At 42.3% G+C, this 24284-nt stretch overlaps 1 protein-coding gene across 1 annotated transcript in view; it reads right to left on the reverse strand.

The window, feature by feature from the left end:
* LOC126484872 (neuronal acetylcholine receptor subunit alpha-7-like) overlaps window positions 1-24284 on the reverse strand; it is a 330385-nt gene that overhangs the window by 242716 nt on the left and 63385 nt on the right. The gene's annotated exons all lie outside the window — the stretch shown is intronic.

The following is a 24284-nucleotide window of genomic DNA, read 5'->3' on the forward strand; positions in this document are numbered from 1 at the left end:
CTCAGAGGGAACTGGGTTCGGTCGCGGCGGCGGCCGATTTAAATACCCTCCGCCCGCGGCGCGCTCCCTCCGCCGTCCGCGCCCAGCGCCACGGTCGCGCGGTGGAACAGATTGCGACGGCGTCTGAGATGACGTCGGTGTGATGGCTCTGTCCGCCGTGGTCGTCACAACTATACGTCTGCTCGATTTACTCTTGATTAACCCGATCGCTGGTTCCCAAGCCTTGCTAAGATTATAGCCACAGTCACGGTTTATGAGGTCGTCATTGGTGCGAATTTCGATGGCCTCTCTAACAACGCTGTCCCAGTATCTCGACGTCTGTACCAGAATCCTCGGGCGGTCATACTCCATGGCGTGATTTTCCGACAAACAATGTTCAGCGACCGCCGACTTGCTCGGATACATCAGTCGAGTGTGCCTCTGGTGTTCACGGCATCGATCCTCGACGGTACGCATCGTCTGACCAATATACGACTTGCCACATTGACACGGAATCTGGTACACGCCGGCCTTCCTCAAACCGAGGTCATCTTTGGCGCTCCCCACCAGTGCACGAGTTTTATTTGGAGGACAAAACACAGTTCCGACCCGGTGTTTCTTCAGAATGCGGGCGATTTTCCCCGAGAGTGCGCCTGTGTATGGAATAAATGCAGTGCCTACCTCCTCCCTCGTGACTTCATCCATCTCAACAGGTTGTGCTGCAGTGGTTGGGCGGAGAGCACGTTGAATCTGCCACTCTGAGTACCCATTTTTTCGAAATACAGTTCTCAGATGTTCCAATTCCTGGGGTAGACTCTCTGCGTCAGAGATAGTGCGCGCCCTATGTACTAGAGTTTTAAGTACCCCATTCCTCTGTGAAGGGTGGTGGCAGCTGTCTGCATGCAAATACAGATCAGTGTGCGTAGCCTTCCGATACACCCCATGACCTAGGGTGCCGTCAGCCCTTCTCTTGACCAAGACATCAAGGAAAGGTAATTTACCCTCCGTTTCAGTCTCCATAGTGAATTTGATGTTGGGGTGTATGGAGTTTAGATGTGTAAGGCACCCTAGGTCATGGGGTGTATCGGAAGGCTACGCACACTGATCTGTATTTGCATGCAGACAGCTGCCACCACCCTTCACAGAGGAATGGGGTACTTAAAACTCTAGTACATAGGGCGCGCACTATCTCTGACGCAGAGAGTCTACCCCAGGAATTGGAACATCTGAGAACTGTATTTCGAAAAAATGGGTACTCAGAGTGGCAGATTCAACGTGCTCTCCGCCCAACCACTGCAGCAAAACCTGTTGAGATGGATGAAGTCACGAGGGAGGAGGTAGGCACTGCATTTATTCCATACACAGGCGCACTCTCGGGGAAAATCGCCCGCATTCTGAAGAAACACCGGGTCGGAACTGCGTTTTGTCCTCCAAATAAAACTCGTGCACTGGTGGGGAGCGCCAAAGATGACCTCGGTTTGAGGAAGGCCGGCGTGTACCAGATTCCGTGTCAATGTGGCATGTCGTATATTGGTCAGACGATGCGTACCGTCGAGGATCGATGCCGTGAACACCAGAGGCACACTCGACTGATGTATCCGAGCAAGTCGGCGGTCGCTGAACATTGTTTGTCGGAAAATCACGCCATGGAGTATGACCGCACGAGGATTCTGGTACAGACGTCGAGATACTGGGACAGCGTTGTTAGAGAGGCCATCGAAATTCGCACCAATGACGACCTCATAAACCGTGACTGTGGCTATAATCTTAGCAAGGCTTGGGAACCAGCGATCGGGTTAATCAAGAGTAAATCGAGCAGACGTATAGTTGTGACGACCACGGCGGACAGAGCCATCACACCGACGTCATCTCAGACGCCGTCGCAATCTGTTCCACCGCGCGACCGTGGCGCTGGGCGCGGACGGCGGAGGGAGCGCGCCGCGGGCGGAGGGTATTTAAATCGGCCGCCGCCGCGACCGAACCCAGTTCCCTCTGAGCAGCCATAGCGTACGGATCTCCGTGCCGGCACGTTCACAGGAGCTCAGTCCGTCAGTTCACCTGATGATGGCGACATGTTTGATCGCCGAAATATTGTGCCCGTTGGACACTATAGACCGGCAGCATACCCGTGGATATTTTGATTATCAAATACGCCGGGAGAAACTCAAGAATCACATGGAATAAAAATGTTCGGGTGTATACTGTAGAAATGCCACATGAATGGAACTTCGTTTTATCTTAGCTGTCTGGGCTTGAAACTAGATCTTACACATGTACAAGGGTCTCTAACGTTCTTCGAGTGTTGTAAATGTACAGTTTAATAGAGCACTCTGTATCGACGAATGTAGAAAATATAGAAATCAAGAGCAACAGCGGAATTGCTACAATGTACACGATTTTTCGTTTTGACATACAAACTTGCTATTTTGAATTTCGATGTTCATAAAATTCTATATCTCGCATTCGTTGTACAGTTCTTACTTTCTAGTCACGACGATTTATACAGTACCGTTTGCCCAATCACGCCATCGGCAGGAAAGCTATGTTCAGTTCAGTATGAAGGATTTAGGGAAGGAGAACGTGATGGTAATACAAATTTTATGGATAATTTACTGTTGGTACTATAAATCATTCTTCAGCATTGTAGTGCGAATCTGGAACCGCTTTGACTTTGTATGCGCTTTCCAAGGAAACGAGAGTTCTCTGCAAACGCAGACTAATTATTACAAATTGCTGAATCTAAAGGTGTTATTAACAAATCTATATTTTATGAGCTTTTTCTACAATGCTGTAATGATTTATAGGCATTTGAAGATGATGTTTAGCTCACCAGTATTTATCTGTTGACATTAAACACAGAAAATTTAAATACATATTCCATTTAGAGATATTACACACAGAAAATAAAAGAACAAGGCTTAGTACTTAATTATATAAGAAATAGATTCTTTCCAATATTTCTTTGAAAATTTTAAAATGTATAATAAACTTTTAAAACTAGTTACAAGTCAGTTTGCAAGTGATTTTGATGAGAAATTGTAAATTACAAGTATTTTTCTGACAGTCAAAACACCTTTCAAAGATAATTGAATGCATTTCCCAAATACTGAACAGAACATGGAAAAGTATTATAAAGTTTCAATTCGAACGTTTTCATACAACTTTCCAATTTGCTAGCTACTATTTAATAATAATATGCATAATAATTTTATCAGTTTTACTATTGTGTAACAAATAGAATTTAAATATAAATGTATTGTAAATAAAAAAGAAAGAAAAACATTATAGGTGAACCCAGCAAACATACTGTGAAACGGAGAAAAGATAACATGATCATTTAATACGATAGTTGTGTTTCTGAATAATTCCTTATGTAACATTTGGAGATGTCAACTGTATACCTTCAGTTTATAACAGTACTTATTGACATAAAAATGGCTGGAAATTTCGTGTATAAGCTGTGCAAAGTGTTTGTTATTTATAACTTCTGTGTGACTAGGCGGCATTTGACGCTTTACCGGGTCAGTTCCTGCTAAAAAGAATTGTGTGTCTTGGAAAGGAAAGTATTCTAACAGAAACAGTAACCAGTCGCAGTTGCTCTTTTGAAAAATTTATTTCTTCTCTACGCTACATTTCAGTCACCAGACAGTCCTAAATTGATTGCTGTTTGCAGTAAATTACTTGCTAAATTAAATGTAAGTCTTGGCCAAAGTTGTAGCGATGATACAGAAACATTCACTATGTATGAAACTTTATAACATGTCAAATGGAGAGACACCAGTAAACTGCTCATTGTTTACCAATGTGAGTAAAAAGCGCTCGAAAAGTTGTTGGTTTGCTTATATGTCGAACAGTTCACTCATATGTGAAAATCCAACATTTCACCTATCTGTCTTGCCTTTACGCCACGCTATTTGTTTGGCAACGACCTACAAGTTATTTATATGAGGCAGCTCAAGTATACTATCAAGCCTGGAGAGAAATTAATATTTAAAGAGAATAGCTTGCAAACTGGTTGATTGTTATAACTGAATAATAACCGTAGTGTGCGTATTTGGTGATAATGTTGCCTTAATTTTTATTCTCAGATTTAACTATCTTTTCGCAGATTTTTATTTAACACGTAGCCTAATACAGTAGGGTCTACAGATTTCATAGTCAGTGATACTGAATGATATTTTTGAGTTAATTTCCTTATAGTACAGAAATTTAAAGCCTTGAGTTAACTTTCAGACGCTGTTAGTATTTAAAAGAGAGTGACATAAGCATTTGTTTAAAAGCACACTGTAAGTCTTGTATTACGGTTGTAATCTACTATATTGCACAGTGACTGCTATTGATTTAAACAGTCGCATGAAAAATAATTCTCCAGTTAACGTTAACGAGAATAACTATAGGAGAAATCTTGAGGAAGCATTTCATCTTGTTAATCATTACTGTCTTTTCAACAGTGATTTTTTGAAATATCTCTCCATTATTTACACTGTCAGTTGCTGTCGGATCAAGATTAAATTAACATGATAAAGGTGATTGCGTGTTAGATGCTTCTGTCACACTGGTTGAACATAGAATTATTTTTTCTAATGATGTGCACAGATTGTCCCAAAGCTGAATCTGTAATTTGTGTACATTGCTTTTTAAAGTCATTACTTTATTAATCGCTTATTACAGCCTCTGGGATCTCATTTAATTAGTTTTGCCTACATACATTCACTTTTGTGCTAGCCTAATATGAAGATTTAGCAGTTTGTTGTAGTTACTATTCCATCATAGAGCCTACTAGAGTTGTGCTTGCTACATAGTCTACGAGAAGTAGTGGAAGTGATTTCTTGCTTCCTTCAGATTTCTAATTTACGTTTTCTTGACATTCACTGTTGCTTCACATGTATTAACAGCTTATGTCTGAGGCAAATAAAGCGCATCACTCCCTCAAAGCTATCGATATTTTAAAAACTGGTACCACATTTTTCAATTAGCAGTTAAGAAAATACAAGTTATTACCTTTTCTGCAAATACTTCCAGCATACAAAACTGGTTAATGTTTGGTTAGTCTCAAGACCTTATCTTCGAAAGTGGGACGATAGAGTGACATTCTTCATGGGCTATACAAGTCTATTAATTACAATGAATTATTGAAATGAGAATCACAGAAAACTACACGATGTACGTGTAGTCCCAAAATCTTGAATTACTGGTGATGTAAAATTATTTACTTTCTCACATTTCGAGATTTTTGTTGCATCTCTCCTCATTATCTAAGGAGTAACGAAATTTTTCGCCATAATTAATTATTCCTCATGAGCTGTATTTCACACATGGTTATCTGAAGGATGCCTTTGTGTTCTGAACCGATATTGGTTTGTGGGCACTGGAAACATGCTTTTATGTCAAGTGACTGCTGCATTCTGAAACGCACCTTTTCTGTTGGCAGAGATTGCTTACTCAGAGACCTTGCTATACGTGAACCTGTGACGATGGTGATCAAATATTCAGTCTGCCAGTACCAATGAATAAAGCGACCTCTCGAAGCAGGTGAGACTTAGCAAAAGATAACAAGCAAGGAGTGTTGCAGTAGACTCACTTGCCATGGATATTTGATTGAGAGAAGAAATTCGCTCACGTGAAAGGGGCTTTATACTAAGATACTAATTAATGAAAAAGTGCCAGCTTTGTATAGCTCCTTCAAATAGAGTTCGCCTCTGTAGCCGAATGGTCAGTGCAGCTGACTGTGATGCAGGTTGCCCAGGTTCGTTTCGCAGTACTGGCAGGATTTTTGCTTGGTGCAAAGACTGAAATGGGGTACAATCAACCTCGTGATGCCAATTGTGAGGAGCTTCTCACATGAGAAGCTGTGGGAGTGGTGTGCTGACCCTACATCAGTATTGGGACAAGGGGAACATGAGCACAAAGTACCGTTATCCAATATGGCGGCTGTGACGTCAGCTGATGATGTCATCCAAGATTGCGGCCGTGACGTCAGTAATTGACGTCATTCAAGAAGGCGTCTGTGACATCAGCTGATGATGCAAGTACCGTTACCCAAGATGGCGGGAAAGTGCCACGCCCCCTGGCGGGAAAATTGAATTTCAGAGGGAAGATAGGTCACTTGGGTTATATCTACTAACCTAAGAAAATGGCGGGAAAGAAAGGGCACTTGGCTACCTCCACTAACCTAAGCCAATCGACCGCCACCTCTTCCTAGAAAATGGTGGTGAGAGGACTCAGCCTGTGCTGGGCTGCTGGAGGGAGGAAGGAGTGTACTTTATTTATTTTGGGACAATGTATTTAGGCATGGATTTTGGGAGATAGTATATTTATCTCAGTGATACAGAACATACACTCTGACATGCTTGGGGTCATGGCTCACAGCATACAGACCTACAAACAACTCGTAAATTACCCATGTATAATAATCTGCAGATGCGCTCGCTAATTGTAAACAGCCCAAAATAATACACTGCACAGCCTACAGACCTGCAAACCACTTGTAAAATAATGCAACACATGTATGTCCAGAGATCCAAAAAACTCATAAATTGTCAAAACAATAATACTCTGCATACATAGTCGCTGATTTTCAACTCTCGAAATCATGTACCAGTCTTTATTTAAACAATTTGAGGCACTACAGCCATCCATCGTGGTCGACATGGGGTCCAGAGTCGAACTGACCTAGTGCACAGTACTGCCACCAGAGAACACTGGCATCCTTTCCATGATGTGATCCAAGATGAAGAGGGAAAATGGCGGGAAACAGTGTGGTCACCATGGGGTCCGGAGTACAACTGACCTAGTACCCAGTACCACCACCAGAGGGCACTTTGTCCATTCTGTGATGTAACCCAAGATGGCTGCTGGGAGGGTGAGGGAAAATGGTGGGAACAGTTAGGTCTGGAGTTCTGCTGGCCTAGTACACAGTACCACCACCAGAGGGCATTGTCTTCCATTCCATGATGTAATCCAAGATGGTTGTCTGGAGGAGAAAATGACTCAGCCTGTGCTGCGGTGCTAGGGAGAGGAAGGAGTGTACTTTATTTATTTTGGAGAGATATTATATTTATCACACTGGTACAAAACACACGCTCTGACATGCATGGGGTCACACCACACAGCCTACGGACCTGTAAACTACTTGTAAATTACCGAAATAAACCACTAAGACAAGCAAACTATTCCTAATTTACCAAAATAATTTCAGTACACATCACACAGACATGTAAACTCCTCCTAAATAATGTAGTACACTGATTTGTAGACACGAAATCAACTTGTAAACTAGCCAAATAACACATAGCACAGCCTACAGACCTGCTCGCAAAATAATGCAATCAACTTGCGCAAGCACTGCCCACTGCTTCCTGTCTACTGGACCGCACAGGTGGCTTCTGGCAGACCCCCCCCTCCCCCCAAAGTGATGCAGCCATCAGCTGCCAAGCCACACACAGATGCCATTTTGTGTCCCTCAAGCATGAAGCGGTGCTTCCCTTTCATACTTGACACCTGAGAACTTCCTCTCGAAATACGTGATCAGGTAGACACCATTGCTGACACGACTAGATGGGAGTGAAGACCTATTTGAAGAGTGCAGACGCTCCAAGGGCGCATGCGCATCGACGCCACTGCCAGATGCAAGCCAGCGTGAGCCATCACTCTCACACCACTACTGCCTACAGCGAGCAGGTGAAAGTTTCCTCTATTTTCGGGTGTACAGTTAGAATTCTTCCAGTGTTATACTGACATCACATAACTCCAAGGGATGCTCACACTTGTCTCATGCATGATACCTATGGATACTGATGTCATTGGTGCCTAGGGGATTTCTATATCGGATGAAGTTAGTGGATCTTTTATAGTTCGTAAGTTTTCTCTGTTGAGCTGATAGCTGTGAATCATCAGTTGATGACGCCATCAGCTGGCGTCTCCGCTGCCATCTTGGATAACGGTACTTGTGCTCATGTCTCCCTTGTGCCAATACTAACGGCTTCCACACTGCTTCTCGATGACGTCATTAGCTGATGATAAAACGGCTGTCAGTTGGTCCCAGTCGTCCTGTTTGTTGCCAAAACGTCGGTGCTTTCCTTTCTCCTTTGACTGAACAGTCGGCGACACAAGCTGGTATAGGGTGTGCAAAATGGCCTGGCCGCTAGATGTGCAGCTGGTTAGGAAAGTGTGGGGAAAGTGGCACTGGTGGGGGGTCGCTCAGAGCGCTGCAGGGGAAATGTCGAGTGCTAGAGGGGAAGAGCCGCTCTAAACTGAAGCCTACACTCACATCTTTTGTAAATATTAAGCGAGTCCCCTCCACAACTACACTTGCATGGTGACCATTCAAAATAATCTACTGTCATCTCAACTTTCGTTGGTGTCTAGAAATAATTCCGTCGATAAAGCACCAATTTCTTTTCGGCTGGCTTGTTAACAATTTGTGGCTTTCAGAGAAGCATCGTGAGCGGCGAATTTTGAGCAAAACCTACACATTTCTCTGGCTGCCTTGTTAATATTTGCTTCTTTTGCCAAAACACAGCGAAGTTTACACTGTCTCACGTCACTAACATGTTGGGCAGACACAATTGTGAGTGAATTCTGAAACAGTGGTTTATTAAGTATATTAAAAGAGGAACTGTGGAAAAGTAAAGTCAGTAGCTTATGAAAAAACACATCCTCTGTACAAACAACCCTATAATGTCTTCACATACGGTGCTCTAATGCCCATAGTATTTCTCATTTCACGAGCTATCGATGGCCCTTAAAAATTACATTCCCTTACCAAAAAAGTCTCTAGTTGCTGGAATAACACCGTAGATAACGAAGTTATATATAATAACGATATGGTGATATACTCCCCTCTTTGCGTGCAATCATTTGCCAAAATCTCATTTCGATGACCGAAACTATAAATGAAATAAGAAAAATGTTGTGGATATTTCACCCTGACTTTATCGCTTTTGTGGCGCGATCGCGAACGTGTGTTACATCAGGTCGATTTTTCCCGGGATTTTCTACAGACAGATACCTCTGCCCAAATTTAAAGAACAATTCAACATGTTAGCTAAATTTCATACCCAACGACATATTATGTAATATGCACCAAACGCAGACTCATAGCAACGCCTATTTTTTGTCGTACACTTTTCCGAATTTCGCGCAGTGTCTTGCTTTTGCACAAATATCACAATAACTATGACCTTTAACGAAATGATGGGCACATGATCACGAACCTAACATATAAAGCTATTAGTAAAGTAAAAATTAAATTTTTTCCAGAATAGTTTGTGTAAAATCGTTTGAGAATGATTGCAGTGTGCGCGCCTCGATTCTGGCATCGCTGACGGGTCGAAAGGTGGAAAAAATTTATCGGCCTCCCGTTTGGAGCAAACGAATGAACTCTCCCAGCGCTTTTGGACGAAAACTGGTCACTGCGCTTCGTCCTCCGTATCTTGTGCGAGCTATAACCTCATCTTGCGTAAGCAGAGGCCTCTGTCTTCAAACACGTGTAGTTGTTGAACCAACGTCGTACTCCGAAAGGACATTGCGATGTTCGTTTGGAGACCGTGTGTGGTAAAATCTCCTGCTCTCACTTTTCACGCATGCGGTTTAGTATACAGACATAACAGGCTATTTCGGGCGAACAGACAGTCCTTAAAAGACGTTAACTGGCAGGTCCGCGAGTCCGACCGGACATCTTCAGCCGCTGCCGCCCACGCGCGGCCCGTCGCGTCGCTAATCTGATGCCGGCCGTCCGGAGCCAGGGCGCGCGCGGCCGTGCCCGGCGTGCCCTAAACTCTGAGATACGACCCATTAAAAGGGCGCCGGCATTCGTCGTCAACCTTTACGACCCATAAAAACTCGCGCCGCCGTAACGAATTACGCGTTACATGTGTTTATTTTGCTGCGATTATTCGCCTGGACTTCTTACGCCGTTACTCCCGAGTCTTGCTGATAAATTGAGAAACTCATTTGCGGACAGAGTCGCTTCAGATGGATATGAAATACGTGGCTTGTGTTTCTGACTTGGGGAATTGGAGGAAGGGGGCTGGGGATGGGGGGACAGAAACTGTGCCCTGCAACTTCCGGGCTGCAATGTCGTCTCGAACGATCTATATCATCCAATTCTCGGTATTCATTAAAAAGTTGGTGGGCGTTAAATTTTGCTCGTTCTGTCAAAAATACTGTTGTGGAAGTACGTTATCTAGTTTTCTAGGACGCTGGACTGATATTTCACAAACGCGACGTAATCTTAGTTTTCTCGTTATAACAGCTTGTTTCATACCGAGTGGATAATTATAGTAAAAAAAAATTAAAAAAAGTTTTGGGATCACATTTGCTTGGTAAAAAATAATTATATGTTGGAATGGTGAAATTGCAAAACGACTTAGTCCAAATTTTCTCGGTGCCTGATTTACGGGTACAGCCATATTCCAGTGTCCAAATTGCTAAGTTTAACAGAAAAATCACTTCAGTCCCCATTTTCTGTACAGTATTTCTAGTCCCAGAAAATTAATGTTTACCGGCAAACCAAGCTTGGTACAGGACTTGTTTTGCTTGCCAGGTATTTACATATAATTATTAACACATTCATTAATAGCTTTCTCTCGATAATTTATGTATATTAATATAGTCTGTACGGTAGACCTACGATAGGTAAGTAGAAAATGACAATGGCGTCTAATAGCAGTGATTTATGTATTGATGTTGTTGAAACTGAACAAAAGAAGTTAATGACCTAAGAAGGAATAAATGGAGTAAAATGAGTTCAGAATACAAGAGAGCTACATTGAAATGTGCAAATGTTAATGGTCTGGAGCATATAAATCATATCGAGAAGTTAGTTTCGGTCAGAGAAACAAGACCTACTTGTGGGTAAGCAAACTGGGTTTAGTCGTGTTTCACAATAATTACTGTTGTACACATATTTGTAGATTAGTGACATAATGACGTTAATAATATCACTGTCCGTACTGATCATCACAGTCAAAGCAAGCAATAACGGTTGAACCAAATGTATTCCGTCTGGAACTTTTGTGTTTACCATATGACATTACACTGGAGCGTCTTCTTCAACGTGTTGCTCCCAAATGTGTTTACTGAATACTGCATAGAGTGCCACAATGGTTGATGTATTTACATGACCTGAGGATTTCAATTTAATTTGCCGAAACTAGTTGTCTATATATTTACTGTGATCTAGGCAAATAAAACTTCTCTAATAAGAAGCTAACATTCTGCAAATTCAGAGATCTATCTCCTGCTCGCAACATCCGTTAAGCGTAAAAAGCAAATAGCATGACAACAGTAACGGTGACGACTGGTGATACCAGTGCAGTTGACAATAATGTTTTGACAATGTAAAACGATCGAAGGCTATCGCTCAGAACTGAATGCGTCGTACTGCGTCGACTGTTTTCATTCAGCTGCTCTCACAGACCTGTTCCAGTCAAAAGAATGAATAATTCAAGCGATACATACGAATAGAACTATAACCGAATGAGTCGACTGTTTCCCAGCAACATACTCAGTCGACTGTTTTCATTCTGTTGTTCCTATCACCTCTACCTACCACTCATTCTTATCCAAATGGTATGTGCCCAGTTAATGAATACAAAACCAAATACGTATGCAAGATGTCAAGTATGTTCAAGTCAATGATTAATTCAATGCATTTTATGAAAAAAAAGCTAAATGAGTAAAATTGTAGTTTGATTTAAGTTTCTTATATATGGTTATTTCCGTTGATGAGTTATTGTTCTGTGTATTTTGAATGCGTTTTTCACCAAACGAAGTATATTTGATGTATTTATACATCAGAAATTTATTACATAACCACAAATGAAATTAATTTGAAATATGGCTTCAGCCTAGCTTTGTCTATAAGAATTTGAGCAAGAAGAAGGATATAAGGTAACGTAATTTCATAAACTTTTTATGTCACATACATGTATGTATAATATCACATCGTAATTTAGTGCAATATTCACTTCAGTACGATAATAAACCGTTCTTTGTTGTTTCTAAAGATTTACTTCTACGAACTTCAAAGGCGATTTGCAAATTCATGATTCACTTGCAAATGCGATGAGCAGATAATTTATTTCCTCGGATTCTGACCAAGGTTATGGAGTGATTTTCCTTCGTTTTAAGGCAAATTCCAGAACCGTGAACCTCCCGAAACGTTCCCAATTGGAACTCCGTCTGTCCCACTACCATCTAGTCTGGTATTTGACTGAAAAGACCCAGTGGGTCAGAACGCTAAAAGACTGCTCTTTCTCTAAATTTACGATTAAGGGATAAAAAAAAAGCTTTATTCCTTGATCGCATCGTCTGCTATTGGCAACGCATTGTACATGCTGAGGAAGGCATCTGTCTACACTTCGACACACTGGGTAAATGGCAGGCTATGAAGCCACAGATCTGGGTTTATAAACTGGTTGGTCAGAGGGTTTATTGCCTCCTCTGGCTATATTTTATGTCTGTTAAAAATGGTGAGTTGCTCCGCGATTTGGAACCCATGTCAAACTGTAGCTTCCTTTACAAATGACTAGCTGATTGACTTCCACGGTCGGGATGAGACAAAGACACGTCACCTCCGATAGGACTATGCCTAGTAAAGCACCGTGGTCTTGAAACAAGCCTTTGGATTGATGCAGATTTTCCTTCTACATAAAACAGTACACTTACATATATCCGAGGTCCTCATACTTTTGTCTCGGACATAAAAATAAAAAATTAAATTAGAAAGATAGTGCACATATCTTAGCCCCCATAACTATGCTTCGTTTTCGGGAGTTTTCATTGGTTTTTAATGCGACCGTCAAAGCTTGAAATCCCCTCACGAATAATATTGTCAGTTGGGACTTCCTCCGCTTCTCTGCTGGCTTGCCTGGACTATGGCGAAATGTAACCGCCCGCCCTACCATTAGGACGATACTTTATATTTCGAATGCCTCAAAAAAATTAGGCGTTGTTCTAGTGTAGACGTATTGTAGTTCTTAAGCAATTTTCGATTGAACTCACCAATTTCATAACTGTTGTTCGTTCTGTGTGGCGCAGTGCAGACGGTTATTAACGGGGAAAGTAATGTAATTATAATATCTGAAGTAGCGTTTGTAAACTTTAAGTCATGCTTCTACAGCAGATTTTGGGCAGATGTTTCCTTTCTTCCTTCAGTATGTCCCAGGCTGATACCCTCTCCATTCCTGGAAATATACTAACGTATGTAAAAACTAGAATGAGATTTTCACTCTGCAGCGGAGTGTGCGCTTATATGAAACTTCCTGGCAGATTAAAATTGTGTGCCCGACCGACACTCGAACTCGGGACCTTTGCCTTTCGCGGGCAAGTGCTCTACCATCTATGTAAACACTGCAGTACTCAGAAATAATAGCCCAATTGAATCCAAACTTGGATGATACATAGAGCAGCGTATCAGTGGCTGTAGATGTAAATTATTCTCCTATGAGATTGCACGGAAGCTCTCGAGAATCTCGCCGATAGCGCAGGGATTTCTATCCATCCGTGTGAAACAACTACATCACATTCAGCGAGAAGAATTGATAGAAACGGTTTTGCAGGATTTTCTTTGAATTTTTATTGGGATTTCATGACCATATCGACACCAGTTAATTATTATTAAAGATTAATTTCATAAGTTAATATGCACAACAGGCTGAGTTTACTGCTGTACAACCTCTATAAGGTGGACACTTCCATTGGCGTGCACCTACTATGAACTGCTGACGACAATACACGCTGCTCCTACATGCTTTCACTAGCTTCACCTCAGAAGAGAAAAATAAAATCTAAATACAAATCTCTACAAAACATGTCCCGTATTCGTCGCCGTACGGATTTTGGTGATTCAATACTTACTATTCAGTGCAATTATGAGTGGAGAATTTGCCTGTCTTGCTTTCAGTGGTTTTAATGGCAGACTTTGAAAACAGATTTGTGTGAAAGATAGACAGCTCCAAGATTTCAGCTTTCGTGTACCCGTAGCGCGATTACCAGTACTGAACGCTACAGGATACAAGGGGGGAAACGCTCCTATCGGAGCACAAAAACGCGAATATACTCCTGTTTAAAAGATTAACTTAAAAGTCTCATTAACCCTCCTCAGCACCTTTAAAATTTTCCCAGAGGTTATGTCATGGAAACATATTCGCGCTCTTTTTAACATGCAACTCGTCTCTCAGTCCCACAAGATCCGCTAACTGTAACTCGCTCACAATCACTAGTCCATCGCTCTTTGTCGATGAAACCCATCGACTCTCACTTGCCCATTCTCAATCATTCAGCCTAACTCACAGTTCCCTGTCTCAACACCAGTGTCAGTTCTGTCGTGCAACTACTGCCTCCTCTCGCTGTCACTGTCACTATCTCCCTCTTGCTCTCTCTTATTGCTACTAATCTCTTTCATTCCTTACCATTGTTCTTCTCATCATCACTCTTCCAAGTTGTCATAGTCTGTCTCTCATTGTCACTAGCTCCCGCCTATTTTCACTTTCTCCGTCTCTTCATTCCTCTCCCATTGGCACTGTCTCCTTCATTCTTTTACCAGCAATGTTTGGTCACTGTCAACTATATCTCACTGCCACTATGTACCTCTCTTTATCTCACACTGCCCTCGTCTCATTTGCTCTTTCTATAATACAACCACTGTCTAATATCTCCCACTATTTGTCACTTTTTCGTCTATTTTCCACTGCCACACTATCCTCATCTCTCAGCACAAAAATGCAGAAATATATCCTCATGCCTAAATTAATGGGACAATTTTTGAAGGTGTTGAAGACAGAATGAGACAGCTGCTATCCCACTTTCAGAGTCTTTTAAACGGACTTGTTCGCCTTACTTGTGCTCCGATAGGAATATTTTTCCTCTGGTTCCCTTCTTTTTCCTGATACAGCAGGGCATGTCGCTCATGAAAAGAACTTTAAAGGACAGTAAAATTTTAATAATTTACTTATGTGAAGCTGAAGTAACGCTAAACTATTTTTACACTTCAGACCGGATATTGCGCAAAAAATTTTTACTCGTACTTCAGTACTACAACGTGGGCTCCCAGAACATTTCTGATTATAATGGTGACGTTTATATCATCATACTGCTCCGTGCTACGTCACTTTATAAATTACATTTTCGCCTCAAACGGCATTTTAGTTGCGTATTTTACGTGAACAAGTAAGGTAACTTTAAACCCCTATGTCTAGGATGCACCACATTGTTTTTTCTTCAACAATTCTTTAGTGGACATAATGAAAATTTCACACAAGAAAGAATGGTGTTTTATCTACACTCCCTATTTTTTCACGTAATCTCCATCCCGTTCTATGGCCTTCCTCCAGTGCGAAAGAAGGGCGTGTATGCCCTGTCGGTACCAATCCTTGTCCTGGCGGCGGAGCTAGTGCTTAACTGTGTGAATCACCTCCTCATTGTCCTCAAAATGTCTTCCACGAATGGAATCCTTTAATAGCCCAAACAAGTGGAAGTCCGACGGGGCTACGTCAGGTGTAGCAGCCGTGGATGATTTCCCCGAATGCTGCAAATCGTGGAGCTCCGCCGAACCACCTTCTGATGACCTCACATTCTCTGCCCAGAAACTACCTGTACTTCTGTCGAAAGCAAATGCTCCATACATTTTGCACAAGCATTTGTGAATACTGTGGTGTCACCGCCAGACACCGCACTTGCTAGGTGGTAGCCTTTAAATCGGCCGCGGTCTATTAGTATACGTCGGACCCGCGTGTCGCCACTGTCAGTGATTGCAGACCGAGCGCCGCCACACGGCAGGTCCAAAGAGACTTCCTAGCACTCGCCCCAGTTGTACAGACGACTTTGCTAGCGATGCTACACTGAAAATTACGCTCTCATTTGCCGAGACGATAGTTAGCATAGCCTTCAGCTACGTCATTTGCTACGACCTAGCAAGGCGCCATTATCAATAGATATTTAAATTATAAAACATGTACCGTCAAGAGCGATGTTCTCCAATTATGGATTAAAGTTAAGTACTCCAAGATCTTCGTACTTTATTTGCTACTATTAATTCCCTTAACTGTTCCAGACCTCACGCCGGTCTGCGAGAGCTTAAAAGCGTGCATTTCGGCCTCCTCTAGCAACACGGTGTTGGCTCTTCTGCCAACACTTCAAATACTCCCCACAGTTTCTTTCTCTGCAGTGAGAAATCCAATGACGGCACGTTGCTTGTAACGTACATCAGCTACAAACGCCATTTTGAACGTGTCCTGTAGCTACCCTCTCTGTCGGAAGTGACGAAAACTCGGTGCGCTCACTCAGGAGATTTCAAATAATACATACGTAACGTTCTTCGAATTCGTAGCATTGTTTTCAGCTGAGAAAAAAAGTGCAATGCGGTGCATTACTTTCTGGGCAACACCCGTATTTTGTCACTCATGGATGTTATATATTATCAGATATGGTTTAATTAATTTCCACTTATGTGACATACGATATGGTAAACAATAATGCATAGCAGGTGGTATAGTTCGACAACTGCACACACGTGTGTGTCAAGATATGCAATGGTACGCTTATGATAAATGATGCGGATGGCCAGTTGGTATACTCGTATATGCTAAATACAACACATGACTTTGAACATACGAAGTGGAAGGCGTTCTGTTAATGTTTCTGTGTAAAAATATTACAAGTGAGTGGCAAATGCTTTCTGCTTCGTATAACAATTGTGATGTTTTGTGCAGATACGACGAACCAATTTTCCACAAGGAACATGTATACCCCGAGCTACTGTTGGTGAATACATTGCGCATATTAAAACATTGTGCATAATTATTCACTTAAAACGGCGAAAAAAAATTCTACAGAAACGAATACAGGTGCTCGACAACTGCAGTCATTAGCGCTGTGTCACCAAAATCATTTATATGACAGCAGCTCTTCTGGCAACAAACACAAGATGCACTTTTTATGGATCTACAGGGCGTCCCAGAAATATAGTGACAAACTTCGGGGGGTTTGTAGCGTTTGTTTTGAGGAAAAAATCGAGGACAGCAACCCGTACCTGGAAACTTCATACTGCAACGTGCCACTTCGGCATCCCTTCGGCAGCAAACGTGACTTTGTACGCTGGCGCACCGCGGGCGGAACGTCTCGCAATGTCGTTTGTTATTCAGTGATCACAACTAACTGCCACTATCGCCAGTGGAGAACATGGAGCTAGCTGCTGCGTAGAAACAGAGCTAGCAGCTGCGTAGAATAGCCTTGGCTCATATGAATGCAGTGCTCTGTTGCCTCTGTGGATGACGTTTTCGAACACGAATTTCCACCCACAGTTTATGATTCTCCCGGAACCCTCTAAAATCTGAATGTTTTTCGGCATACGAGAGAAAAATAAAATGAAGATAGAAAGCCCTATCCGAATCCGTCATCTACCATGGCAACAGAGCATTGCATTCGTTGGGAACAAGGCATGTATAACAAGTAACTATCTCCTCCTTCTACAATGGCTACCATGCAATCAGTCGCAATCACTAATTAATAGAAAACATTGAGAGACATTCCGCCCAAGGCCTGCCAGCGTAGAAAGTCACGGTTGCTGCCTAGTGGCAGGCATCGGCACCTTCAGCTTCGACGAATTCTAACGTCATTGGATGAAATTTTCAGACACTGGTTTCTACCATCGATTTGGTCCTTAATACACCCTCTATAACCACTCTAAACTTGTCGGAAAATTTCTGGAACACCCTGCATAACACATATGTTTTGGACTTAGCAAATACCCCGAAAGCTCAACAAATTAGCGACAGTCTAGTCAATAGTGTTAAAAGTGCAAATAATATTTGATTAGTTTGTATACCTTGATGGCTGATGATGAGCACCAGTGGCTCAAAAAAGGATCGTAAATAAATTAATGTCATAAGATGAATAATCCTGAAATATTATGTCTAGTTGCGCTGATTACGTAACCAGATGAGCCAAAAGATTATGACCACTGCCTACAGCGAGAACGCGTGCGCCTGATGGTATTCCTCCCAAGCGTCGTCCTAAAGAAAGTATATAATCAGAACAGAGATAACTGGGACTCGTTCTAGAGATGATACGGGCTGCAAATTTGGAAATCAACTGACAAAAACCGATTTCCACAATCGGGAACGGCGAAGCTGGTAGGCCCTTTGCGTGCTACTGTCGTGGTTGAATGACTGTTTCAATCACGAGTAGGCGACAAGGTGCTGGACGTCACCAGAGTGTGAAATTCGAAGGTTTACTAGCCCCTCCGCAAGCAGGATAGGTGGCGAACTGTGGCAGGTCTGAGGACAGAGTGCAGTGCTGGTGCATGTACAAATGTTTAGGAGCACCCCCTTCCGCACACATTGTCGAAGATGGAGCTCAGGAGCAGATGACAACTACGTGTTCCCTTGATGACCCAACGAAATCGTCCGGTAGGGTTGCAGTGACCACAAGCTCATCGATATACTAATGCCGATTAGTGGAAACCTATGTTCGGATCGGATGAAGCACGTTTGATACGCCTTCATCCAGACAAACGGCTACTCGAAACGTCCACCGTGCTATGTACGCACTCCCCTGGGGCTGTGGGGGATATTACCCTGGGCTTCCATGAGATTAGTCGAAGTAACGAAGATAGCTGTGGACTAAATGTTATTGCGGACCTCCTGCATCCATCCTTGCTTCATGTCTTATCCGTTGGCGTTCGCGTCTTCCGGCAGGTGAACTGTCTCTATCACAAGCTCAGAATAGTGCCACAGTGGTTTGAGGAGCATCACGTTGATGTCTTGGCCATCAAATTTGCTTTTATTAACCTGTTGGAACAAAACTGGGACGCTTCGTGGGCCAGTTGCACGCCCGCAAACCACCGAACTGAAGCTGGCGGGAATTACTTGACCTGTGCGTAGTCGTCTGGTGCGACATATCGGCAGAAACCTGGTAAGGAATTATCGAATCCATGCCACCGTGAATCGCTTCTATGCTGCGTTCCAAAGGTAGACCAACAAGCCATTAAGAAGATGGTGATAATGTTTTGGCTCATCGGTGTATCTTCATTATGGAGGGAAAGACCCAGGCCTAACTATTCAAATGTGCGAAGACGCGCATTCAAATATTTGCACAAATCTAAGGGAGAGATCCTCGTATTGTCGAACGAACACTCGGCTGCGCCGTCTGATGTAGGGAACTGTAACTGCTGCTGGAAGATCACTCAGTAGTTTGGTTCTGACCGTATGACCATCGTGACAGAGTCATTACTGCTGGCCCCTGTCCCTTTGGACCCAATTTCTGAATCCAGTCCGGCAGCACCACAGAACGAGCCATTACCTGGCACTTGCTTGCGGATTAAAACTGTCTACGCGACCTGGAATCGAAGGTGGGACCTTTGATTTTCGCGGGCAAATGTACTACTGACTAAGCCATCATTCTGGAAACGATCCTTCAGGCTGTGGCTAAGCCATGTGCCCGCAATATCCTTTCTTCCAGAAGTGCTAGTTCTACGAAGTTTGCAAGGTAGGTGATGAAATACCGGAAGTAAAGCTTTGAGAATGTGCTGTGAGCCGTGCTCGGATAGCTCAGTAGGTATAGCACTTTGTCGCGAAAGGCAATGGTCTCAGGTTTGAGTCCCGGTCAGGTGCATAGTCACACAGTTCTAATCTACCAGCAAGTTTCAGACAGGCACACATTCCGTTGAAGAGTGAAAATTTCATTCTGGAAGCCATTACCTGCCAACTCTTGCTCTCAGTCGCTTCTAACTCGGTGCCAGCACACTATCAGCTCAGCGAAACACATTACCTGTCAGCACTAAAGCACTAATGTAAGAGCTTGTTTCGCAGTGTTCCGTTAGTTTTTAATTGAGAACTGGCACTCTGGCTAATTATCAGTACAGCGAGCTTTTTAACTGTATTAAGGAATTCAAAGATAAGTTTCGTTAATAGTAACTACAATATCTCTAGCGGCTACGCAGAATAAATATTTTTTTGAAAATAAAACAACTGCACTATACTTTATTTGCCAGACAACGTAATATGCCATGTGGTTTTATTTTTGCAAACTATATATTTCTTTGCGTTTCGGCTCAAGCCAGCATCAGAATCAGTCATGTAACAGTGCACTTTAATTTCAATGTTTTAAAGTCCTTGCTATATATTGCTATAATAAAGTTATCATCTTGTTTTATAATCCCTATTTTATAAAGTGAAAACTTTTTACACACCTTTACAATGAAAGAGGGTAATAATTAAAAATATTGTTGCTCATTGACCTGTTTTATTTAATATTATACAATATGTTACAGTGCTTTCAACTTCAAATTCGTATATTTACTTATACAGTGTGCGAAAAAAGTATGACTTTTTCGAAATGCCGTAGTTGTCTCGCATTGTTACGCGTAACTTTTAAATTTGGCTCAAATGTGCTTACAACCCTCCTCTGTAAATGTGCGATAGGTGGTACGCCGCGACGTCACCGTTGAGCTCGCCGATGCTTCAAACAACCAGGTGTCAACACATGTGAAGCAAAGTCCACAGCACCAAAGTTTCTTGTAAGGTGTAAGGCGTGTTCAAGATGGAACGTTATTTGCAAATTTCACCACAATTCTGCCCAACGCCTTTGTAGACGTGGCACACGATGAGAAAGTTGTCACATCCCCTCTTAACCCACATTTGGCGTTTTCTTTGACTCCTCTGCGAAGGAAGTCGGAACCATGACACACAGTATTGAAATCACTCGGTTTTCTTACGGTTAGCGGCCGCTCAGAATCGATACGAGGAGCCCTCCACCGGTGACATAAAGGGCACTTGGGACGTTTATTCCTACACATTTTGCAATCGAAAACGACAGTTCGCAGTGAAATGGGAAACAAGATGATGTTGACGACTTTCGACGCAGCTGCAATTCCCTGAACGTTTCGAGACCACTCTAAGTGCGTCATGGGGCTGCAGCCCCATTGTGCGTCATCTGACGTCTTTGAAGTGTAGTGCGACCGCAGTTGTTGCTCTGACATACTGGGTGTGAAACCAGTAGGAACTATTCGAAACCATTCGCCGGAATTTGAACGTGATCTAAAGCAGCAGAGGGTGTTTATACTTTTTCAGTCCTCGTGTTTCGCCCCCTCCTGTGGCGTGACCAAGGAGGGGAGCGACACAGACAAGTGCACGAACAAAACAGCAAAGGGTCCCTCTAAGATCTCCAAGTTCGGCAACATCCTCGGTGCCATCTAAAGAACTTTGTTGAGACGCTAAAAATATATCTGTTGCTTCTGAGGCAGGCAACCTCTTTGACACCCTTAGGTGCGGTTGCATGCCCTCATGCGCTAGAGCAGCCATGAGGCACCACTGAGCTGAATGGATTATCGAAATATCTGACAGATTTTTAACACGCTCAGCAAAGTGTTTGGGTGGCACCGAGTGTGTTATGGAACTGCGGAGTTTGAGACGGAGCCTTTGCCGTTTTATCCACGAACAACTCAACGTTGCACCTCTCCATGGGATTATTTTTCGGGGTAAGTCATCAAGCCAAGCCAAAGTTTTCCGTGTACAAAAACGTGCTATGAGAGTTATATGTGGTGTGAACTGAAGAACATCTTGCAGAAGCCTGTTGAGGAAACTAGGGATACTGACTACTGCTTCCCAATATATTTATTCCTTAATTAAATTTGTCATTAAAAATATATCACTTTTTCAAACCAACAGCTCAATTCATGGAATCAATACTAGAAAGAAGAATAATATTCACAATGATTTAAAGTCACTTACTCTAGTACAAAAAGGTGTGCACTATTCAGGAACCCAGATTTTCAATAACTTGCCGGCTGCCGTAAAAAGCTTAACAACCAATGAAATTCAGTTTAAGAGAAGCCTAAAGGATTTATTGGTGGACAACTTTTTCTACTCCATTGGTGAATTTCTCAGTAGAACCAACTGATTTTTGTGTGTGTGTGTGTGTGTGTGTGTGTGTGTGTGTGTGTGTGTGTGTGTGTGTTTGTGTGTGTGTGTGTGTATGTATATTTAAGTACAATCTAATTTCTGCACCACTTCAGAGCAGTAATGTGTTCATTGTAAATAAGTATTGTAGTAGTTCTATTATATGTTTATTACCCTATAAATAAAAAAAAACCATTTTTTAAATTTTTAATTCAGTGCATTAATGCGATCTTAGTAAATGAGTGTTTGTAAAATGATTCTTTCATATAGTGTTCATTAAAAAAAGTGACGATCATTCTACTTGGGTCCTGTGGAAGGTACATTAGCTTATTTGTTTCAGATGTAAATATTTGTCATGTATTATTGTTTTTCTGACATGTTCTACATCCTGGAGGACCTCCTCTCTACGGATCAATTGGAATGAAAGTAAATCTAATCTAATGTAAAAACGCCACAGGAGGGCTCAAAAAGCATTAGCACGATTTGCTGCTTCGGAATGTGTTTAAATTTCGTCAAATGGCTTTGAACAGTCCATAGTGGTACCACCCTGTATATCAGAGGAAAAACTTTGGTCGCACTACACTCCAAAATGATCAGATCGCGTTCAGTTACGTTGCAGCCCTAAGATGTTCTTAGAGTATGGCTGAATCGTCCGAGGGTGTCATCAGTACGGAATGTTGTCAAGAACCTCTCTCCCTGTTGCTCATCGTACTGCGAACTGTCGTTCCCGACCGTGAAATGTGTGGGGGACTCAACAATGCAATGTAAAGTGTGGTTTTATTGACGTCTTTGTACCACCTACTGAGTGGCGGTGTGGCTGAAATTATTTCCTCGTCCACTCGTAAGAAAACCGTATCATTTCAACGCTGGGTGTCGCGATTCTGATCTCCATCGCAGAAGTGTCAAAAGAAGGGGTGAAATGTGGGTAAGAGGGAATGTGACGACCTTTCCATAGTGTGACACGTCAACGATGGTGTTGGGCAGAATTAGGGTGAAATTTGGTGCCAGTGTGACATGATCAACCCACTTCATAACTCACATGAACTTCGTTTCGCATGTGTCGACACTTTGCTGTTTAAAGCGTCGCCGAGTCACAGGCCACCGCTCCTTCGCATCTATACAGGGGAACGTTGTAGGCACCTTTGAACTACGTTTCAAACTCACACGTCGCAGCGGGAGGCAATTACTGAGTATCGAAAAACTAATACGCTTTTTTTTAACAGTGTGTGAAATGACTGTATGCCTAAAATTATGTTAGAGTTTTGAGTGAATAAACGTATTGTACGCGTGCCACCTAAGAGCCACAGTTTATTTTATTTGTAGCAGTTAACACTAGCTTATGGTACGGTTGTTCACGAGAACCTGACAAGGTATTTTGTATCTACATTCTTCTACGTACGTTGTATATAAAACGAACATTTGCATCTATATATAAAACTACTCACCCGATCAAAAATGCCAAAATGCGACCGTCTAAAAATGAAATAAAAAAGGAAGCGAGGAATATGGAAAACGACGTTGTCTAGTGTCGTAATGTCATGGATTCGTATAATGATTTGTTTTCACTGACTGACAAATGTACTTTTCCTACTTCACAACCGATGCACCTCATAGTTTTATTTGTTAGGCCAATAGTAAATGAAATTTTTATAATTAATAATTTAAGTTACTACGTAGTAGCTTGTCAAATTGCATCGCAACAAATGTACCACTATTAATGAACTTCCAAAATTAGTGCAATGTAATTGTTGCAAAGCGTTTAATGTGACCTGTCAGCCTTTATTGAGGCTGATTTGTAGATCGAAGGAAGGAGGATTGGATTATCGCCCCGGAGACTTCGAGGTCATTAGAGGCGGAGCACAAGCTTGGATTGTGTCAGGGATGGGGAAGGAAATAGGCCGTGCCCTTTCAAAGGAAACATCCTGACATTTGCCTAAAGCGATTTAGGGAAATCACGGAAAATCTAAATGTGGATGGTTGGACGCGGGCTTAAACCATCGTCCTCCCGAATGCGAGTCCATTTCACCATCTCCTCTGTGGATGGTTTGTAGTTGCTTGTCCTACTGACACGTCGTAATCAAATAAATCCGATACAACTAAGATTGAATAAGCAACGGGTTGACAGATTGTCATTTTTTTATATGTTCAGCAAGGTTAGCAGTGGAGACTAAAGTTACGTAAGAGATAATTTAGTAATGATTCTATTTAGGTCGATTTGATGGAACTCCTTCAGTTTCTAATGAATGCAAAGAGACCCGAGAAATATAGGATGCTGGTTATGTAGGTCAATAAGTACTGTTATTATGCTGGAGGTCATATCCTTTATCGATAAAAAACCAATTCGTGTGAATACTCTGCAAACGTTTTATTTTCATTGTTTAACCTTTATCGAACAAATTCACA

Source organism: Schistocerca serialis, chromosome 6 (genome assembly GCF_023864345.2).
Source record: "Schistocerca serialis cubense isolate TAMUIC-IGC-003099 chromosome 6, iqSchSeri2.2, whole genome shotgun sequence".
Taxonomy (NCBI): Eukaryota; Metazoa; Arthropoda; class Insecta; order Orthoptera; family Acrididae; genus Schistocerca; species Schistocerca serialis.